This window comes from Mus musculus, chromosome 16 (genome assembly GCF_000001635.26).
Source record: "Mus musculus strain C57BL/6J chromosome 16, GRCm38.p6 C57BL/6J".
In the NCBI taxonomy this organism is placed as follows: domain Eukaryota; kingdom Metazoa; phylum Chordata; class Mammalia; order Rodentia; family Muridae; genus Mus; species Mus musculus.
In genome coordinates, this window is record NC_000082.6 from 39,472,022 (window position 1) to 39,492,955 (window position 20,934).

The 20,934-nt window shown below is 38.8% G+C and overlaps 1 long non-coding RNA gene across 2 annotated transcripts in view; it reads left to right on the forward strand.

Moving 5' to 3' along the window:
- The window catches only part of Gm36903, a 62,059-nt gene that overhangs the window by 25,273 nt on the left and 15,852 nt on the right, over positions 1–20,934 (forward strand). For both annotated transcript variants that reach the window (XR_876084.2, XR_384854.2), the window contains exon 3: positions 15,001–15,110. This is a non-coding gene — a long non-coding RNA (predicted gene, 36903). The remainder of the gene's footprint in view (positions 1–15,000; positions 15,111–20,934) is intronic.

A 20,934-nucleotide genomic window follows, 5' to 3' on the forward strand; every position in this document is an offset into this window, starting at 1 on the left:
GCTGGTGAGTCAACATTATGTAGCAGTAATTCTGTATATGGGATCGTTGGATGTAGCAATATCTCAGACTTTTAAAGTTAGCTCCAGCAGAGTAAGAGACTCTGGAATAATGACAGCATCTGGTCATTGGGTACAGAGACAGGAATCATGGTCAAAATGACTGAACACCCTGGGAAAGTCTATCTTCACAGCCAGTCTTCTGGCCTCAACCAGTTTGAAGGAGGAGATTGGCCTCTGTGCTAGGCTATCTGAGCTCACCCAATGCTCTAATTTCCTAGGATATATGATGCTTCTACCCTCAGTCCTGGGAGGTATAGTTGCTTGACTTAGCCAAGACATTTTTTTTGAGAATCAATATTCATAGATCTGTGTGTCAGGGTTACTCTGGTCATACAAGGACAATTTATTCTTGGGAAATTGGCATTGCCTATCCAGGCTTTGAGAATCAATGTGCAGCAATAACTAGAAGAAGTAGATGAATCAGCTTAGAAAAGACACTGATTCCTTCCATAGTGACATTGTACAGAGCCTTACTTAATGCCCAGCATACCTCTGAGGTATAAGTGAAGCTTTGTTAATTAGCATATCATCTCCTGGGGTGTTTTATATATATATATAACACCGTTTTAGCTGTTGGCACAAAGGACAGGATACAGCAATGATTTGGACCTGATAAAATAGTGCTTTTAAGGTGTGGTTTTCTTGGGAGAAAGCATTTGACTTCAATTCAAGCTTTTGATGGCAGTGAATTACTATAATTGTGAGCTAAAGAAGGAACAGATCAGCAGGGTCTTGGTCCAAGAGGGTGGAGGGTAACCGCAGCAGCTCATGTAGGATAGCATGACATGAGATATGACTACTTAGGTGGTGACTAAGGCTTCAACCACTCTTGCAGTTTTAAGATAAGATGGACAATAGCTGCCCTGGCTACAGGGTATAGGACACAGTGTTGCTTTGGGTCTGAAAAATCCTAGCTGTGTGGATTCCAAGGAAGCTCCATCTCCTGACCATATGCCCATTGAGGTCATAGGAGCATTCAGTGGTAAAGAGGGGAAGTGTATCTAAAGTGGTGATATTGACTTATAAAGTCCTATGTGCCTTTTCTACCAAAGGAAGATTAGCTTCTATTGGGTGTAAGGGACAGTACGTTTTCTAGAAACCTAGAAGCCTGTGTTCCCCAGGCTTCCTACTAGACTTCAGTATTCCCTGATATTCTACTGCAGCTGTTGTTACAAGAATGCTGTCCATTTTGTTCTTTGTGACTATCTCTTTGGAGGTGATGAGAACATTTTGCTGATATAAGCCCCCTCCCATCCAAGATTTTAATTTTAAGATTTATAATGCTGAGTATAATTTGCAATCCATCCATCCCATCTATCCATCCATGCATATCTATCTATCCATCTGTCTATCTTCTAGCTACCCACGTTATTATTTTTCATCCTGTTTCTTACCTTTTAATTCCCTTTATGGTGTCTTTTGATGAGCAAAAGGTCTTAACTTTAGTAATGCCCAATTTGCTATTCTTTTTTAAGTCTTGCCATTATATTTTAATGTGGCATAAGAAATCTGACTGTCTAGAGGTCATAATGATAGTCACCCATGCTTTATAACAGAAACTTCATTCTTTTCAGCTTTCCTATTCAGTCTTAATATGTGATCTATCTGAATATGTTTTTGTGTTTGTGAATGGCAGTAACTAAAACATTTTTAATGCTCTTCAATTAATTTTTATGACATGCTTTGTGAGAATATTTGGAAGTAAAAAGATTTAGAATGAGGGCTGTATTCAAATAGCATTTGTGCTACCCATTAACTGAGTCACATTTGTCAAATCTTTTTCCTCCTATTAAAGTCATCAAGATTAATAATATTCATATTTCAGGGTTTGAGGATATTAAATTGATATTCATTTTTTAAAGTTTGACATAGTATAGATTATTAATTTATATTTAAAAATTTAATTTGTAAACATGTGTATGCTAAATTCATTTTTGAAGAAATGTAATTATTATGATTAGTTAGGTTGTCTCAACCTTCATTAATTGCTATAAACACATAGGTCATTTCTAATGTTAGGGTTTTCGAAAGACAACTGGAATTGGGGTCATTCTGGGGGCAAGCTAGAAACTTAGTACAATGAAAACTTCCAGGAGTCTACAAGGGTGACCCTACTAGCTATGAATCCTAGTAATGGTGCATATGGAGACTAAAGTAGCTATCTCTTATGGCCAGGCAAGACTTCTAATGGAGGGACTGAAACACCAGTCCAGCTACAAAACCTTCAACCTAGAATTTGTCCTGCCTACAAGATATGCTGGGGTAAAGATGGTGAAGAAATTGTGAATGGCCAATGAGTGATTTGCCCAGCTTGAAACACATACTAGGAGAGGGAGCCCACCCCTGCCTGGAGGGCTAAGACCCAGAGGCTGGGTATCCCAGAGACAAATGGGAAAAGAAATATTAATGAAATGATTCATAATGATATTCTACTATACTCATACATCAGTGCCTAGACAAACTGGCATCTGAGATGTTTCATCCAGCAACTGATGGAAACAGATGCAGAGATCCACAGTCACACATTTTGTAGAGTTCAGGGAATCTTGCTGAAGAAGGGGAGGAAAGATTGTAGGGGCCAGAAAGCTCAAGGATACTATGAGAAAACCCACAAAATCAACAAACCTGGGCTCATAGGGCATCGATGAGGCAGAACCTACAACCAGAGAACCTGCATGGGTCTGACCTAGGCCTTTAATGTATTTGTTACAGTTGTGCATACAGCTTGGTCTTCCTATAGGACTCCTTACAATGGGAGCAGAAACTATGTCTGACTTTTTTTTTTTTGTCTACTTTTGGGATCCTTTTCCTCCTACTGAACAATGTTGTCCCATTTAACCTTAATAAAAAGAGAGTTGCCTACTCTCACCTCAACTTGATATGGCATGTTTGTTTGATGTCCATGGGATGCCTGCCCTTTTATCAAAGAAAAGGAAGAAGAGTGGATAAAGGGGCCAGGGAGAAGGCAGGTTGGGGGAAGAAGCTGAGAGAATAGAAATGGGGGGTGAAATATATGAAGGAAGAAAAATAAAGCTTAATTAAAAGAAGAAAGTAGCTTTGTAAGCCATGTAAAAGAAGGCAGTAAATAGCATCCTTTCCTGGTTTCCACTTAAGCTGTTGCTTGAGTTCCTGCCCCGATTTCCATCAGTGATGGAATGTGACCTAGAAGTTTTAAGATAAAATAAATTTTTCCTCCCCAGTTGATATTGGTTCCATTACAGAAATATAAAACCAAACAAACAACCTCCTCCTTTCCAACCTGATCTGCAGCATCTTACTGAATGTGGGAGACAGTGTGGGTTGCCGCATCATGATCACACACATGCCATGCGTGCTTAACCTCTGGCTTTATTCTAACCCTCTACATCAGCTGCCTCCCTGGCTTCATTAACAAAAACTCTAGATTCTTAGAGCTTAAACCCAATCTGCTATATGTGAAACAATATTCTTCTCACCTTCATCGACTTGTGGTTAAACTGAGAATGGTATTCAAATTGCCAAGCCATGTGGTTCTATAATGGCTCAGAATAGTTTATCTCTGTATCATTAGGCATTACTATAAATTTAGTGCACAGATCCATTGAGCTAGTTTTTTTTTAATTGACCAATATATTTGCTTGGTCTCCTTTGAATGTAGATGTAAAGATAAAATTTGAGGTCTAGATGCAAATAAAATCCTTATTGAAAATAGTTGCAAAAAAAAAAAAAAGAAAATAGTTGCTCAAAGACTCCACCTAGAAGATGACTCAGACAAATGCAGACACCCACAGTGAAACAGTGGATGGAGATTGGGGACTCTTATGGAAGAGCAGTAGGAAGGATTGTGAGCTCCAAAGAAGATAAGAACCCCACAGGAAGACCAACAGAAACAACTAACCTGGATACTTAGGGCTTTTAGAGACAGAACCACTAACCAAAGAATAATACAGTCTAGACCTAGGCCCTCTGTACATATGTAGCAGATATGCAGCTATGTTTTCATGTGGGTCCCTAACAACTAGAGTGAGGCTATCCCAAAACCTGTTGCCAGTACATAGGATATGTTCTTCTAGCTAGGCTGCCTTGTCTGGCCTCAGTGGGAGAGGATACACCCAGCTCTGCAGAAACTTGATGTGCCACAGTGGGGAAATACCTGGGGGGGGGGGTTGGGACGTGTCCCTCCCTTAGAGGAGAAGAGATGGAGGTAGGAGGTAACTGAGAGGAGGGGCAGTGAGAAGATGTAAAGTGAATAAAAAACAAAGACAAAAGAAAAAAAATCTGGTAATAAGGACACATGCTCCACTATGTTCATAGCAGCCTTATTTATAATAGCCAGAAGCTGGAAAGAACCCAGTTGTCCCTCAACAGAGGAATGGATACAGAAAATGTGGTACATTTACACAATGGAATACTACTCATCTATTAAAAAGAATTAATTTATGTAATTCCTAGGCAAATGGATGGACCTGGAGGGTATCATCCTGAGTGAGGTAACCCAATCACAAAAGAACTCACATGATATGTACTCACTGATAAGTGGATATTAGCCCCGAAACTTAGGATACCCAAGATACAAGTTGCAAAGCACATAAAACTCAAAAAGAACAAAGACCAAAGTGTGGTCACTTTGCCCCTTCTTAGAATTGGGAACAAAACACCCATGGAAGGAGTTACAGAGACACAGTCTGGAGTTGAGACAAAATGATGGGCCATCTAGAGACTGCGGCATCCAGGGATCCATCCCATAATCAGCCTCCAAATGCAGACACCATTGCATACACCAGCAAGATTTTGCTGAAAGGACCCTGATATAGCTGTCTCTTGTGAGGCTATGCTGGTGCCTGGCAAACACAGAAGTGGATGCTCACAGTCAGCTACTGGATGGAACACAGAGCCCTCAATGGAGGAGCTAGAGAAAGTACCCAAGGAGCTAAAGTGCTCTGCAACCCTATAGGTGGAACAACAATATAAACTAGCCAGTACCCCCAGAGCTCGTGTCTCTAGCTGCATATGTAGCAGAAGATGGCCTAGTCAGCCATCATTGGTAAGAGAGGTCCCTTGGTCTTACACACTTTATATGCCTCAGTACAGGGGAACACCAGGGCCAAGAAGTGGGAGTGGGTGGGTAAGGGAGTAGGGGTATGAGGGTATGGGGGACTTTTGGGATCGCATTTGAAATGTAAATAAAGAAAATACCTAATTTAAAAAAAAAAGAAAAAAAAGTTGTTCAAATGCGGTTCTGCCAAAAAGTGATGGAATGAACCATCTATGATCATGAAGTGAGGTCTTCTTGTTTCTGAGAAGATAGAATCTGCCTTATTTAGGATTTTATTGCTATGAAGAGAAACCATGACCAAGGCAACTCTTATAAAGGAAAGCATTTAATTGAGTCCAGTTTACAGTTCATAGGTTTAGTCCATTATATTATGGCAGGAAAATGGCAACACACAGGCATCATGGTGTTGTAGGAGTAGCTGAGAGATCTGCATCTGGATTGATAAACACCAGAAAAACAGAGTGAGCCACTCTGCCTGGCTTCAGCTTCTGACACCTGAACCCTCCTCTGCTCAGTGACACACTACCTCCAAGAATGCTACACATCTAACAATATCACCCCCCCCCACACACACTCTCTGTGAATCTATGGGACCCAATTTTTATTCAAACCAGCACAGGACCTATGAAAGTCTAATAAAGACATGATCATATTTTTCCTTCTATTGAGTATCAGATTAGAGCTTTAAGCACTCCATTGGAGAATTGGTAAATAACATATGCCAAAATATTGATTATTTTTCCAGAAAACTTGAAATGTATTTTCAAATTATTGCATCAAATGTAGAAGAGAATCTTATACATTTTTGTTTTTTAATGGACTTCGTTTAGCCAAGATGTCAAAATGCATGAAGTTACCTTATTTTGAGCTTGCCAAAAATGCAGTTTTATTGTTAGGATTTAAAATAGTGTATTGATCAGTTGTTTTTTACTTGAAGACACGGGTTTTACTTACTTAAGTAAGTGTTTATGTGCACAAAAGTGTTAAAGATGTAAGTCAGATGTGATCACCAACCTCTGGTACAAATTTTGTTGTTGATTCAGTAAATGACTTAGTAACTTCACAAATATAAAATCTTTTCAACATTAGGCTTTGACTTTGGAATCCCCCTAGATAATTCCCCCAGGAAATAATATCAGCATCGCCACAGAGAATGTGCCAAAGAAATGCTTGAACTGTCAATCCTTGTCATCCTCATAAATTTTAGTCTTGGTGATGACTCTCATTTTCTTATCTGTGGTAGTATGAATGTAGTTGGCTTTCATAGGCCCATAGGAAGTGACACTATTAGGTGGTGTGAACTTGTTGAATTAGGTGTGGCCTAGTTGGAGGAAGGGATTCATTGTGAGAGCAGGCTTTGAGGTCTTCTATGTTCAAGCTTTGCACATCATGACACACAGTCTTCTGCTGCCTACAGATTCTCAGCTACCTCTCCAGCATCATGTCTGCCTGCACACTGCCATGCTTCCCACCATGACAAGAATGGACTAAACCTCTGAAACTGTGAGCCAGCCCCAGTTAAATATTTTTTTCTTATAAGAGTTGCCATGGTCATGGTGTCTCTTCACAGCAATAAAAACCAAACTAAGACATTTTTAAAGGTTTTGAACGTTAACTTTCTTGGTGTGTCTGTGATAATGTTTCATTAAATGTGGTGTGTCACTTGATTCATCTTTTATTAGTCTTAATAAATCTCTCTTTTACCTTTAATTGCTGGGAGACCATCAGTAATTGCCAAATATGTTGACACTCAGCAAAAGAAAACACGTTACCATATTTTTGTTACTGGTTCATATAAATCATTTTATTTAGTCATATATTTTAATATCAACTAAGAACTGTTTCTTCGGTGACATATTTCTCATTAATACCTCTAATAAAAACTGAAAGGGGAGCCAGATCTCTGAAACTGGCACTGTCAGTTCTCATCACAACATAAAATTTATTGTTTGTAGCAATACTCTCCCTACTTATTTCAGTAGGGTTTCCAGTTTCAGCAGTTTGTCTGACTTTATTGTCAAACTGATTTTAGATGTGTTCTTGTTTGTTTAGGGCATGTTGATTTGGTTACAAGCTCTATACAGTGCTTAGTAAACTCTCCATCAGTGAGTAGGTTTCCTCATAATATACTACCTCATAAGCAGTTTTTATAGTTGACTCCACTGTTCTAACATAGAACAAAACAAACAGCAAAAATCAGTTTAAGGGGGGAAAGTCTTTTCTGTCCCTCCCCTCAGTCTTGAGGACAGTTTTCCATGAGAATGAATTTGGCATCATAGTTTTATATGTAATGATATAGGTTTTGGAAACTTTTACAAAATTTCCCACAAATTAAGCAATATTTATTTTTTACTATTATAAAAATAATAATCAGCTGCTCCTCCCTTTCATTGAACAGACTCCATTCATTTGTTATTTCTCTTTATGGAGTTCTGTTTTATTGTACAATGTTTTGGAATTAGTAAAGGACTCTGTTTACTTTTATGATGAAAATGGATTAATAGAAAAATACAAAGCAAGGTTTAGTCCTGTCTTAGTTTGCTTTCTATTACTGCGATAAAACACTGACTAAAAACAGCTTGGGGAGAAAGAGTTTCATGTGGATTACATATCACAGGTCACAGTCTAAAGGAATTCAAGGCAGGAACTCAAACGGGAACCTACAGGTAGAAGCTCACACAGGGTGATGGAGACAGACTGCTTAATGGCTTGTTCTCCATGGCTTACACAGCTTGCTCTCTTAAAAAGCATACAACCCACAATGTGGGTCCCTCTAACATAAATCATAAATAAAGAAAATGCTCCACAGATTTGCCCATATGCAAATCTGATAAAGGCATTTTCTAGGTTGAGATTCATTCTTCCCAGATGACTTCCTATTGGGCCAAGTAAACAAAACCTTAACTGGCATAGGACCCTATTACATCACAGTTGCCTAAGGTGAGAGCTGACAGGTAAAGGTGAGATGTGGAAGACCCCTTAGCAAGCAAATAAGAACAGTTACCTGTTTTCTAAACAACATGAAATACCTATCACTTGCAATGGTAGATTAAAACATTATTGATAACCCTGTGTTTCCTCACCAAGCCATTAGACACACATAGCATCAGATGGTGCCAATTCTACTGTCTGTGCCTTGAAGATAACACACTGGAAACCTCACGGCACCCATAAAATTGAAGCAGTCCATGCATAAAAATACATATGTTTATTTTCACATGACCTTGCATAACGGCTGTCATCTACAGAGTTCACACTTGAGAACTGCACAACTGAATTGAAAACAATCAAAATCAAATTTCATGATACTGTAAGTCAGCTCAGTATTTTGTGCCCTCTTCCATACATAGGTATCCTGAGACACATGCAGCCTTTGGGATGAGGATGAGATAACTCTAAGTTACATACTAACGACATTACACCAGAAATTATAGCAAGGAGAAGCTACTGTCTCTGTGGTTTCTGAATTATAACAAATTTGGCAGAAAAGGGAGGAGAAATAGATTTAAGGAGTGGATGATAAGGTTAATCTAAAGAGGAAATCATGCCAATTTCAGAGCATGGTGTCTACTAATCACCGTGTGCTTTGTTTTTGAATTTGCTTATGATTCAGCTCAATAGTCTCATTCACTAACCCCTTGCCATTCAGACTAGCTCAGGACTGGAGTCAGAGTGAGCCAGTCCTTCCTGGAATCAGGACAGAGAAGCAACCTGAAACAAAACCCAGAATATTCTTTCATGGTTTTTTATCATAGAATAGAAGCTAGATGGTATCTGTTGGAATTAAAAAAAAAAGTTTTACATCTAAAGCATGCCAACAAGAGGCACAGAATTACAAATAATTTCTTTTCCTGAACCTATTTCACTAGGAGAAAGTATTACTTGGCAGGAGACAAGATCCAGCCTACTAGCTACACCCTAATTAAACTGTCCCCTCCTTTTTGGCTCTTAATGAGATCAACTGCCAGTTTTTGTTATTCAGTCACAACAGAAAATAATCTATTCTCCCTATGTGTCTCCTGGAACACCCAAACTACCCAGTGACAAAACCACAGAGAATGCACAGTGCTACAATCTACCTGTGACTTTCTCCCCACTTCCACTCTGGAAATTCACCAATAATGGCCAATATCCCTCTGATCCTTACTCCTCATGTCATCAGCCAGATGCCTATGACCTGGTTGGTTCAATCTCATTGTCTAACATATACGTCATAGGACGAGACAGTCAATAGATCCACCTTGGAAAGGCCCCTTGGCTACTGTTATTAAAGTCAGAAATGCTGCCTCATGCTTTTGCTTCCCATCCAAAAATAAAACGTTTGCTTGCTGGCCTGTTGTGCCTGTCACTAACAAGACAAAGAGTCTGAACAGAAAGGGTCCAGCCTCCCAGGCAGACCTCATCTACAGCCATGACAAAAGGTCACCAAGTAACTTCAACAGGCCAAGAACCTTCAACAACATTTCAGATGGAAATCTATAACAAGTCAGTTCTGGCACCTAAAGCACCCTTATTCTCATAGACGAGGAGAACAAAAAGTAAAATACATAGATTTGAGATTTGTGACTGAAGGTAGGTGTTGAAGGCCTGGAAAAATAGCTCAGTTAGTGAAAATACGAGGAACTGAATTATAGCCTTAGAACCCACGTAAAAAAAAATCTACACATGTTTCTAGTCCCCGTGTAAAGGAAGCTGAGGCAAGAGGATCTCTACATGTCTCCAGTTAGCCAGTGTAAGCTTATCAGCCAGACTCAGCTCCCAGTAAGAGTCTGATTAAAAATCAAGATGTATGACTCCCGAGTTACAACATTACAGACCACTGTTGTCCACATCCATATTCATACATAGATGCATACCTTTGGGAACGTGCACATACTCACTATATGAACCCATGAAAACAGGCATGCATGAATGTCTCTATCTCACAGAAACACACATACCCATGCATGTTCACACACACACACATACACACACACACACACACACACACACACACACACACACACAGAGAGAGAGAGAGAGAGAGAGAGAGAGAGAGAGAGAGAGAGAGAGAGAGAGAGAGGAGAGAGAGAGAGAGAGCAGATGAGATAAATAGGGTAGATTATAGCTGATGAGATCTATTGCACATATGGTTGCTTAGTCACAGAGATGATGTCTACTAGCTGATATTCTCGGGTGATCCACTGTAGCTTTTATATTCTACAGATGGGAAGAAAGATAAATTGGTCAGGATTAAATATGTTGTATTCACTGAGAGAAGTTAGAATCAAAACAGCCAATCTTAGCTCAGAATATTTTTACATAAAATTCAATGGCCAATAAAGAATTGGATGAGTGAATGCTAGGCAGAAACGTGATACAATAACAAGTAGATAATTAATCAGAAACCTCTCTAGTCCCCCACAGAAATACAGCTTAGCCAGAGGAGAAGAAAACCCATTTTAAACAATATTTGCTAGTGGGTTATAAAATTTAATGTCGATTAAAATACTTCATTAGGCTGAGCTCATTTTTAAATCTGTCCTCAAGAAGAAAAATAAATTCCATAAATCTAAACATTGGGAAATAATAAGGCAACTATTGACCCAGTGAATGCAAAAGAGTATGCAGAAAAAGTTGAGCATGTGCACATCAAGCCAAAGCATTATTTATCTACAGCCATTGCAATTAGCAAATACGTATTTGCAAAGCAGCTATTATTGAAGAATGCATAAGCTGAATGACTACCTCAAGGTTAGAAAGGACAATATTAAATTCTGCTTGGACATAAAATCTCTGGATTGAATATTATGTACCAATCTCTATGTCCCTTATATGACATAAATAAGTACCAGGACTCATTTATGTAGAATTGTTCATGAAAAATCTTAGTAATTAAAAACCAAATAGTTGTTATTGGTCAGGTTCTTTATAATGTAGTAGGTACCTGTAAATCCTATTTATAACATCTACGTTGTTCTTGTGCCCTGTGTTCTAGTCATAATGAATTAAAGTTCCCAGAGTCTAGGTGTCTCTTCTGTCACTCCAAGCTGATGCTCAAACTCATTTATTGCCCCCTCCCCTTTCTTCTATCCTGTTACTGAGCTTTGGTTTTTCATAAATGATTATTCCTTCCTCCTGTCCTTTGCCTTGGCCTCTTCTCTATCACTTCATTTAGATTATATTTATCTTTTACCTCTGTGATATTCAAGAGCACATAGATATCCCTTCTCTCAGTTTTGATGCTGGTGTATAAATTGCAAAATTTTCAGACTCAATGACTAGACCTTACATTTTTGTAATCATTTATTTGTGCAAATGAGTTTTTGCTATATTGCCCAGACTGTGTTTGAATTTATGAACTCAATTGATCCTCTTGCCATAGCTTTCTGAGTAATTGAGTTATAAATGTGTGCCACCATTTTAGGCTCAACCACCGTACCCATAAAGGCAGGGACTGCTTCTCATGTTGATGCCTTAGAGGAGGTCAGGATGACTCTGGTCTTGAGAGAAAGATGGCTATAGTTAATTATCTAGATTATTTTGAAACTCCAAAAAATAGAGAGGCTAAATATATTGATTTATTTCATTTACTGAACTTAGCACCCTCTGTTCACAATTATATAAAATAACAAAGTGATCAGGAAGAAATAAAAAAGGAGAGACACAGGCATTCTGATCAGAGGAATGAAGTTGAGTTGAGCACATCCACCCACACCCTGGGGCCTATTCCTTTCTATCATCTGAAATGAAGAGGAGCAATTCTCTTCCCCTGTCATCAAGCTTATTATTGAATCATGTGCAGAGTGTGCTCTTAGGCATCTGCCTTGGGACCTGTCACAAGCTCTGGAGAGCTCACTGTGATGCACAGGATTCAGGCAGCTTTGGATAATGTTATGTTATATGGTCGTCATTATCCCTCCAATGGAATTGATGACACTTCAGAGATGAAAAGGAATAAGAGAAAATGAAAAATAAAATTAAGAGAGATGCCGGGCTGAGCTCACTTTTTCAGGGACAGCGGTGCTAGTGATGGAACACTAGTACATGGCTACAAATCACACCCAAATGAACTGGAGAGCAAAAATCAAGTGGAAAAGTGCATTCAGCCAGCCATAGGAAGAACTGGAATCCATACTGAAATCCATAAAACTTGAAAGAAGGAAAGAGCAGTAACTGACCAGTAGGAGACTAATACAAAAGATGTATGTGAAGTGTGAGCTTAGCTAACTGTTTCTGCGTAGAACCAGGGTAAGTTATCAGAAACTCAAAATTGCCATCGGGTTTATAACATGCCCTTACTCCTTAGTGCACATGGACAGTGATTTAAGAAAAAAAAAAGTCTCCTGACACTGTAAGCTTTCGAATCATTCCCAAATGTTTGTCAATTAACGTTTTATTTTATCAGTTGTAAAGTCTCCATTTTTCTGCTCTGAATTTGATGTTTTACTCAGTGAGGTATTCAGCTGTCAAAAATTTGCCATTTGAGAAAACTGAATGTCTAACAGAGAACTGAGTGTAATACAAGTTTATTTATGGAGATGGTTTTAAGTGAGTGTGCTCTGTGTGCTGGATACTTGGTATCTACTGCTCTGTGATACAAACTAAGCCGTGTACTCATGGGGTTTATATTCCATTGGCACATGCACTCATGCATGTCTGTGCTAATGTGGCAAATAAACAATAAATTAAATAATTGGATGTAAGTCATGCTGTGTTCTTGAAGGCTGTGTAAGCACTGTATAAAAATGTAGCGTGGATAGAGAGCTTGGAAGGGGCTAAATTGTGCTACAGATTAGAGTGGTTCGCAGAGTTTTATTGAGGGGCGGCATTTAAGTGAAGGTTGGAGATGACAGAAGACATGTCATATGTCATGTCACGTTCCAGGGGTAAGATACAGAAATACCTAGAAAGGCGCCTGTGCAAGAGATCTGTGGCAGAAGCATCTATGTTAATCTTGAGTGGCAAGGAGGTCAGCATATGTGGAATGAAATTAGAGAATGGTGAGAGGTGAGGTTGGAGCGGCAATGCCATCAGTCACAGGGAGCTCATCAGCAGGGGGCTGTGGTTCTTCTTCTAAGTGAACTTGAAAGCAACCGGCTTCTAAGACTGGCTTTATTCAATGCCTCTGGCATTTAAGCTGAGAAAAAAAATGCCCACACTACAAGACCCTATAAACAAGAGATCTTTCAGGAGGCTCTCGCGTTAATGTAATAAATTACCATCAATATGGCAGCTCAAAACATATATATCACTTTTCTCACAATTGTCAGGGCAGAAGACTGATGTCAATCTCCTCAGGCAGGAATTAAGGAGTTGATTGTGGTTTTTTCCGGGGGCTCTGGGGAGAATCCATTTCTTTGTGTTTTATAACTCTAGCTCTTGGAGGAGCCCTGTGATCTGTGTGTGGTTCACGGTTCCCTTCCAGAAATTGTTATCACCACAGCTTCTGCTTCCTTCCTTCCTTCATCTCCTCTGACTCCCTAATGGTGAGCTTGGGCCTGCCCAGATGATCCAGGTTTATCACTCCATCATGGTATAATCAGACCTGAAAAATCTCTTCGATGTCACAATAATGTCACAGGATGTAAGCACAGGCACCTTTGGACATTATTTAATCACAAGGCTTCTTGTAGGGACCCAGGCAGGTGATGGTAGTTGCCTAAGCAAGAAAGTCACAATGAAGACAGGGCAGTAGGGGGTGGCACAGTGGTTGGGTTTTAGATAAGCAGAAGGCAACATTATTTCCTTATGGATTATATTGGAGGTGTGGTGTGCTGAATAAGGTCTTATGTAGACCTGATACCCCTGAGGTCCGAGAGAGTAGTGGTCACCTCTGTTTTCTACCTTCTGTTTTTATAGGGCTTCACACAGTGCTCAGAACACAGTGATAGCCCAGTAAATGTTCACAAACATGAGAACTTTTTATTGAAAATAAGCTATATAGAAGAAATCTAAACTATGGAGAGAGAGAGAAAAAAAACAAACAAACAAATAGCCCTGCTTCAATAAAATAGACTATTATTCCTAAACCTATAAAAGTACTTTAACTTTTGAAAATTATTTGCTTCAAAAATTTATTCTGTGATCAGGTTTTCATTCATATATATATATATATATATATATATATACATATATACACACATATATATGGTTGTGTTTATATATATATATATACACACACATATACACACACATATATGTGTATATATATACATATATATGGTAGAAGCAGTAAATTTTCATGTAAGAGGTCGTTTGAATACATTTTAAGTTATCATTTTGTCATGTTTAGAGTCTTAATATCAATTTTTATAATTTTGATGATTACTTTAGTGGATGCCTTATAATTTATAAAATCATTTCCCTGTTACTGGGCATTCAAGTAACTTTAGAACCTTTCTAATATAAAATAGGCAATCAGACTATACGCAATGTCTACATATATATCAGCTTTGAGAGTCCTCATTTTATATTCTTAGAACACCCAAAGTAGAATCACTGACAAGAGCAGAATATTCCTCCTAATTGTGATGCAGAGGACCAAGCTGTTTATAAAACAGATGCTGAAATTTCTGTGGTCAAAATTAATATTAGAGTATACAAGCATCCCTGGATTTCCCCAGCAATAATCATTGTCACCAACAACCCCCCCCATTTTAAATGAAAAGCAATTGTTATATGAGTGTAAAGCCAAAGGCATCTTTTCATTTGTCAGCCATCTGTAATTTCTCTTTTGAGAATTCTCTTTCTGTTGAACTATAATGGTGATATATCTTATTCTTGATATTATCTGAATAGTTTTGTTAATACAACGTCTCAGTACATAAAACACTTTTCTTACCAAAATTGATTATGAATTAGGAAAATGTATGCAGCTGTCTAAAAGATAACAAAGTTGAATGAGTCTGTGTTGCATTCATCAGATTCAAGTGAAGTTTGTGCGTTCCCAGTCAGCAAGCTAGTTTTGTGGAGATGAGCGATTTGAAACATCTGCATGGACCAGAAAAGAAGCAGAAAAGTTTCCCCAAAATTGGTAAGATTGGATCTGTGTGTCTGTGTGTGTGTGTGTCTGTGTGTGTGTGTCTGTGTGTCTGTGCGTGTCTGTCTGTCTGTGTGTGCGTGTGTGTGTGTGTCTGTCTGTGTGTCTGTCTGTGTGTGTCGGTCTGTGTGTCTGTCTGTGTGTGTCTGTCTGTGTGTCTGTGCATGTGCATGTCTGTCTGTGTGTGTCTGTTTGTGTGTCTGTCTGTGTGTCTGTGCGTGTGTGTGTCTGTCTGTCTGTGCATGTGCATGCCCATGGAGGTCAGAGATGGAGCTACATGACTTCACCAATCACTTTCCTACCTAATTGTCTTTCAAGCATGGCCTCTTTTTTTTTTTTTTTGTCTGGATGAGATAGACTGCCTGGCCAGCAAGCTCCGGTGATTCTCCTGGCTCTACATCTAAAATGGGATTACAGGTACACACCACACCAGGCTTAACTTTTCATGCCTATATTGGAACCTATGTCTATACTCATATTTGCAGGCAAATGCATTACTGACTGAGACATCTCCCTAGAACCCAAGTCAGAGAGTTTGAAGAATCTTCTTCCTAAATAGGACTTAGAATCAAAACATTATAAATTTATTTATAAAATGAGTATAAACACACTTTTCCCATTTTTTAAATTGGAAATATCTCAAAGGTGATGTTATCATGAAGAGTCATAAATAGTAAGTTAAGCAAAAGACAGTGGACACAACACTTTGCTGAACTGGCAGTGGAATAGAGGGCAAAGACAAGCTTCTTTTTTGTTTTTTAACTTCAATTAATATCTTTGGGAGCAAGCAGCACATTAATACATCTTGAATTGATGCTATATTAGGCAATGCAGTAAACATAGATAATGACTTAGAAACTACTTCCCTGAAACTTGAAAAGGTTACAAATATGGACTCAAATCAAAATGAGATTAAACTGGAGAGAAAGTAAACTCGTACATCTGGGAAGAAATTGAATCGGCTTCGAGGTCCTCCTGAGAAATCTGGTGGAAGATCTGGAGCAAGCGAGGAAGCTAAATCAAACGAAATTTACAATATAATGTTTGAGCGAAAAAGTCAGTGTGGTGGGAGCTGCAAAGAGGAGAAATCTTACAAAGCAAAGAAGAAAATGAAACAGGAAGCGGCAATCAAGTCCATTCTTACGGGTTTGGAGGCTGCTAGTCCCTGTGACGTATTGACAATCCAGCCAACTAGTCGGAAAACGAGGGTAGTTATTTGAGAAGAAAAGGCTTTAATAAACAAAATAGATTCAGGGAACAACCCGAAGGCCCACAGCGAGCCCTGCAAAGTGTGTTGATAGTCTCTGCAGCTTGTGCTATTTGATAATTATTTGCTTTGGCCTCTGTGATTCTACCTCCCCCGTCCTCCTCTCTCCTCATATCTACCGCCGCTGCCCCTGCCCAGTTTCCCACATCTTTTGCCTGGGTATCACTACTTAGCTGGTTTACTGGCTTTGCTCATGCTGTTGCTTCAGAGTAAATGACTCTGGCTACCAATTCCGTCTAAAGAGCAAAACCCATAAAGGCAACAACTCCAAAAGTGCCTAATACATTTGCACCCTTCCGTTCTTCAGTGTAGTTCAAGTGCTAGCTCAGCTAACTGCTGTGGATCCCCTCTGAGGTTAGAGCTAGTTCTTTCTCAGCTGTAGCTATGCTATTGCTTACACAGACTGTGTTAATGAGGTGTACACTCCACCTGGTAAATCTGAAGCTTCTTTGTAACCAAAAACAAAATGTCATTTATTTGATTCATTACTTCAATTTTATTTTACAACTAGCCACTCTACCTTGTATACCAGGGGCATTTAATACATGTTTATTATTCGATTAAAAGTGAAAAACTGTATCATTATTTCTAGAAGTGGAATTCAGCTTTGCCAAGAGACCAAAGTTAGAGTGACCCATGGTCCAGGCACACACACACACACACACACACACACACACACACACACACCTGGAGATGGCAGAAGAAATTAACACTTAGTGAGTGAAGATTGCTGTTTGCCAGGCTCTACAGCAGGCTCTTTACATGGCTCTACTTAGTATCACAGTCCCTCTTTATAAACATAGGTACTGTTTGCCCCATTTACACATGTAAGATTGCAGACAGAAACAAAACTAGAGACTAGTGGACAGGCTTTGTGTATTGATCTGCCCTAATTCTAATGCCTATAAACATAGGGAGCATATCTTTGCTTGTGCGTGTGTAGTATATTTTATTTATTGCCAGCTCTCTATGTATTCCCACGTTCAAGCCCAGATATAGTTACTGAACTTTAAAATGATTCCATTTCCAGGGAGCCACAACACCATAGATGCTGTGCTTTCTTATTCTTGTTCATATTCCTCCTGATGAGACATTTCCTCCGCTGAATGGGAAACTCACAAAAGAGCAGTTGAGTGAAAATGGTCATCTCTTTCCTCAGCTAAATGTCCCCAAGTTTACCTGTGAAACAGCTCCTGGTAAAACTAAAAGACCGAATTAAATTTCATTGAATTGAAATAGTTAAAATGTATTCAAAATCTCATAGAATCAGAATCACTATGGTAATTTAAGGAATATGTCCATGTGTAGAGAATGAGTGACTTCAAAACCAAGTATGCTAAGAAAAATATTTTTTTAAAATTAAGGATGGCAACAGAGTCCTTTACCAGAATTTTTCACCCTCCTAAGAGGACTCCAAATTAATGAATCAGGAAAGCGTTTGGCAGGGCCCACTGCTATTGGGCTAGGGACTTAAAAATCTTTAATTATTTTAGGGTTTCGTCTAAGAATCTTATCACAACATAAGCAAATGTATTAGTTTATTACAGATTTATACATTAACACCATAGAAGAACACATGGTCATTTTGAGACTCCTCTAATAAATGGCTCACTTATAAAAATACGCCAAACCACACCTCATATGCTCTTTTTCATCTCAGAAATTACAGAAATTGCACCAAACACATGCAGTGACTTGCTTCACCAGGTTTGCAGTCTAGTAGAATGTCTTCAAAACTACATGGGGTCTAGTGCTGAGTTGTCAAATCAATTTGATGAGTTTTGTTCATCTTGCTTAGAAATACAGTATAATAGAAAAATATTAGAGTATGTTACATACAATGATTAAAACCATTGGTTTGTGGATAGTTTATTTCAGCGATATGCATGTCTGGGCAGTGTTTTTTTTTCTGCATATTATAATAGAAAAATAAAACCTTTTAAAAGTATACATAGGTATACACATGTATATATACATTATAAATGTATTTTATGTAAGCTTATGCTTTCCTGTGTGTTTTTCAAACCTCCTTAGTGTTATTTATTCCATATACCACTATATCACTGTCTCTTCTCCCTACCATGCTATATACTTCAGGCACAGAGATGGAGGAATTGAGTTCTCCTTCCTGAGAACTAATTCTCACAATATTGGAATGGAATATGTAGGCTGTCAATGGGGAAAGGCAATCAATAGTCCAACTTAGCTCTAAAGCCCGGGAACCACAACTATGGGTCTCATGGCAAGATATCTCTAAAGGTGCAAGAATATCACTTATATTTTGGGGGGTAACCAAATACTATGTAGTGCGACTTAATGTTCACTCAATAAGAGGAGATTCCTGCTATGTACTATAAATCTAACCAACTTTCTGTGGCTAGAGTGTTCATAGACCCCATATAGTAGGAGAACCAGCTACCACTATTTTCCAAAGCCAATACAATTTCTAATTGTGTTTAAGTATTTGTTTTCATACCTACAGGTAACTGTAGATATTACCCCTCATCAAAAAAACATCATTTTGTAGCAGATGAAGACTCATACAGGTATTCACATCAAGTCAAAATGCATAGCCCAAAAAGTGATGGTGGAGTGCCTGGACTCAGTTGATAACATTTGTAGACCAGTCTCTATACCTAAGGCTCAGGTAACATCTTGAAAGAGGGAAAAGAGGGCTGCACCCATGAAATCTCAACTGTATGTTTGCCCAAATAGAATCTGAATGGTATCAGATGGCACTATTAGATATGCCAATATAGATGGAGGGAAATGTACAATGTCCTACTATTAGATAAAAATCTAACAGCCATCAATTGCCACTGAAGAGGGAGAAGCAGTTTTCTCCAAGAAGCCCCTGATAGGTTTATTGAATTCTAAGCGGCATTCCTAAACATACGTACATTTTCAACGAGATAACACAATTCTAAGCCCATTATCAATAAAAACAAAACCCTCATCATTACTCAGTCTGGTCGGTAGTTTTACTTTCCAAGACTTCTTTTTATTTTAGTTACTGTATATTGTTTATACATTTTTATCTTTTACTTGCTTGCTATTTATTTGTCTGTCTGTTTGTTTGTTTGTTTTAAACTCCAGGTTTTACTCCCCTCCCGGTCTACCCTCCAACTGTTTCACATCCCATACCTCCTTCCAGTTCCCTGTCTCCATGAGGATGTCCCCACTTCCCACTCTCTACCCCACCAGACCTCTGAACTCCCTGGTGCCTCCAGTCTCTTGAGGGTTAGGTGCATCATCTCTGAGAGCACAGGCCCATCAGTCCTCTGCTGAATTATGTGTCGGGGGCCTTGTATCAGCTGGTGTATGCTGCCTGTTTGGTGGTCCAGTGTTTGAGAGATTTTGGGGGTTCAGATTAATTGAGACTGCTGGTCTTCCTACAGTTTTACCCTCCTCCTCAGCTTCTTCCAGCTTTCCCCTAATTCAACCACAGTGGTTAGCAGCTTCTGTCTATTGGTTGGTTGTAAATATCTACATCTGACTCTTTCAGCTGCTTATTGGGTCTTTCAGAGGGCAGTCATGATAGGTCCCTTTTTGTGAGCGCTCCCTAGCCTCAGAAATAGTGTCAGGAATTGGGACCTCCCCTTGACCTAGATCTGACATTGGGCCTGTCATTGGACCTTCTTTTCCTCAGACTTCTCTCCATTTCCATCCCTGCAGTTCTTTCAGACTGGAACAACTATGGGTCAGAGTTTTGACTGTGAGATGGCAACCCATCCCTCACTTGATGCTCTGATTTTCAAGCTCAGTGCGATATTTCACCACATGAGTATAGTGTTCACTGATCAAACTTCATAATCAAACTCCATACCTTCCATACCGTTCTCTACCTTCATTTAATATTTTATTTTTTGAGTGAAGTACTTTATGTATTCCCAAGACATTCAAACTTTCAGGCTCAAGTGGGCACTAGTATCAACTGCCCAAGTAGCTGGGGACTATACATATACCCCATTACACCCAGCTTTTAATTCCTATGAACCATCATTCTACACTCTGCTCAATATTTTAAAAACTTTCCTTAATGGAAGAGATTACTTTATACTTGTTTTTATGTGTCTGTCATATTTCATTTAAAATAATTCCCAGTATTTCTATCCATTTTCTTGCCACTAACAAAAATTAATTTTTCTTTGAATAATCTTTCTCTCTCTCTCTTGATTATATACATGCCTATGTATAATACTTTATTCATCTGTTGTGGACACCTAGTTTTGTTTCAACTTTACATGTTGGGAGACTAAAGCCTCAGTTTTCCAAAGCTATATAGTGGGTTCTGAATGCAGTCTGACTCCCCAGTGCATCGTTTCAATATTTCCATGTTTTTACATGCCTATATTACAAAGTTCTTGAACGAAATCTTAAGAAGCATGTTCCTACTTAGGGGGTGTATATTATTCGTTGTGGACTGAAGAGGCAAGATGGCTCTGTACATGCTTATGTGAACAACAGGAGTACCTTGTGGTGGTGATGTGTACAAATTAGTATGTGGACTGTCAGTGGAGCAAAAAGGAATATCTAACTTAAACTTAAATT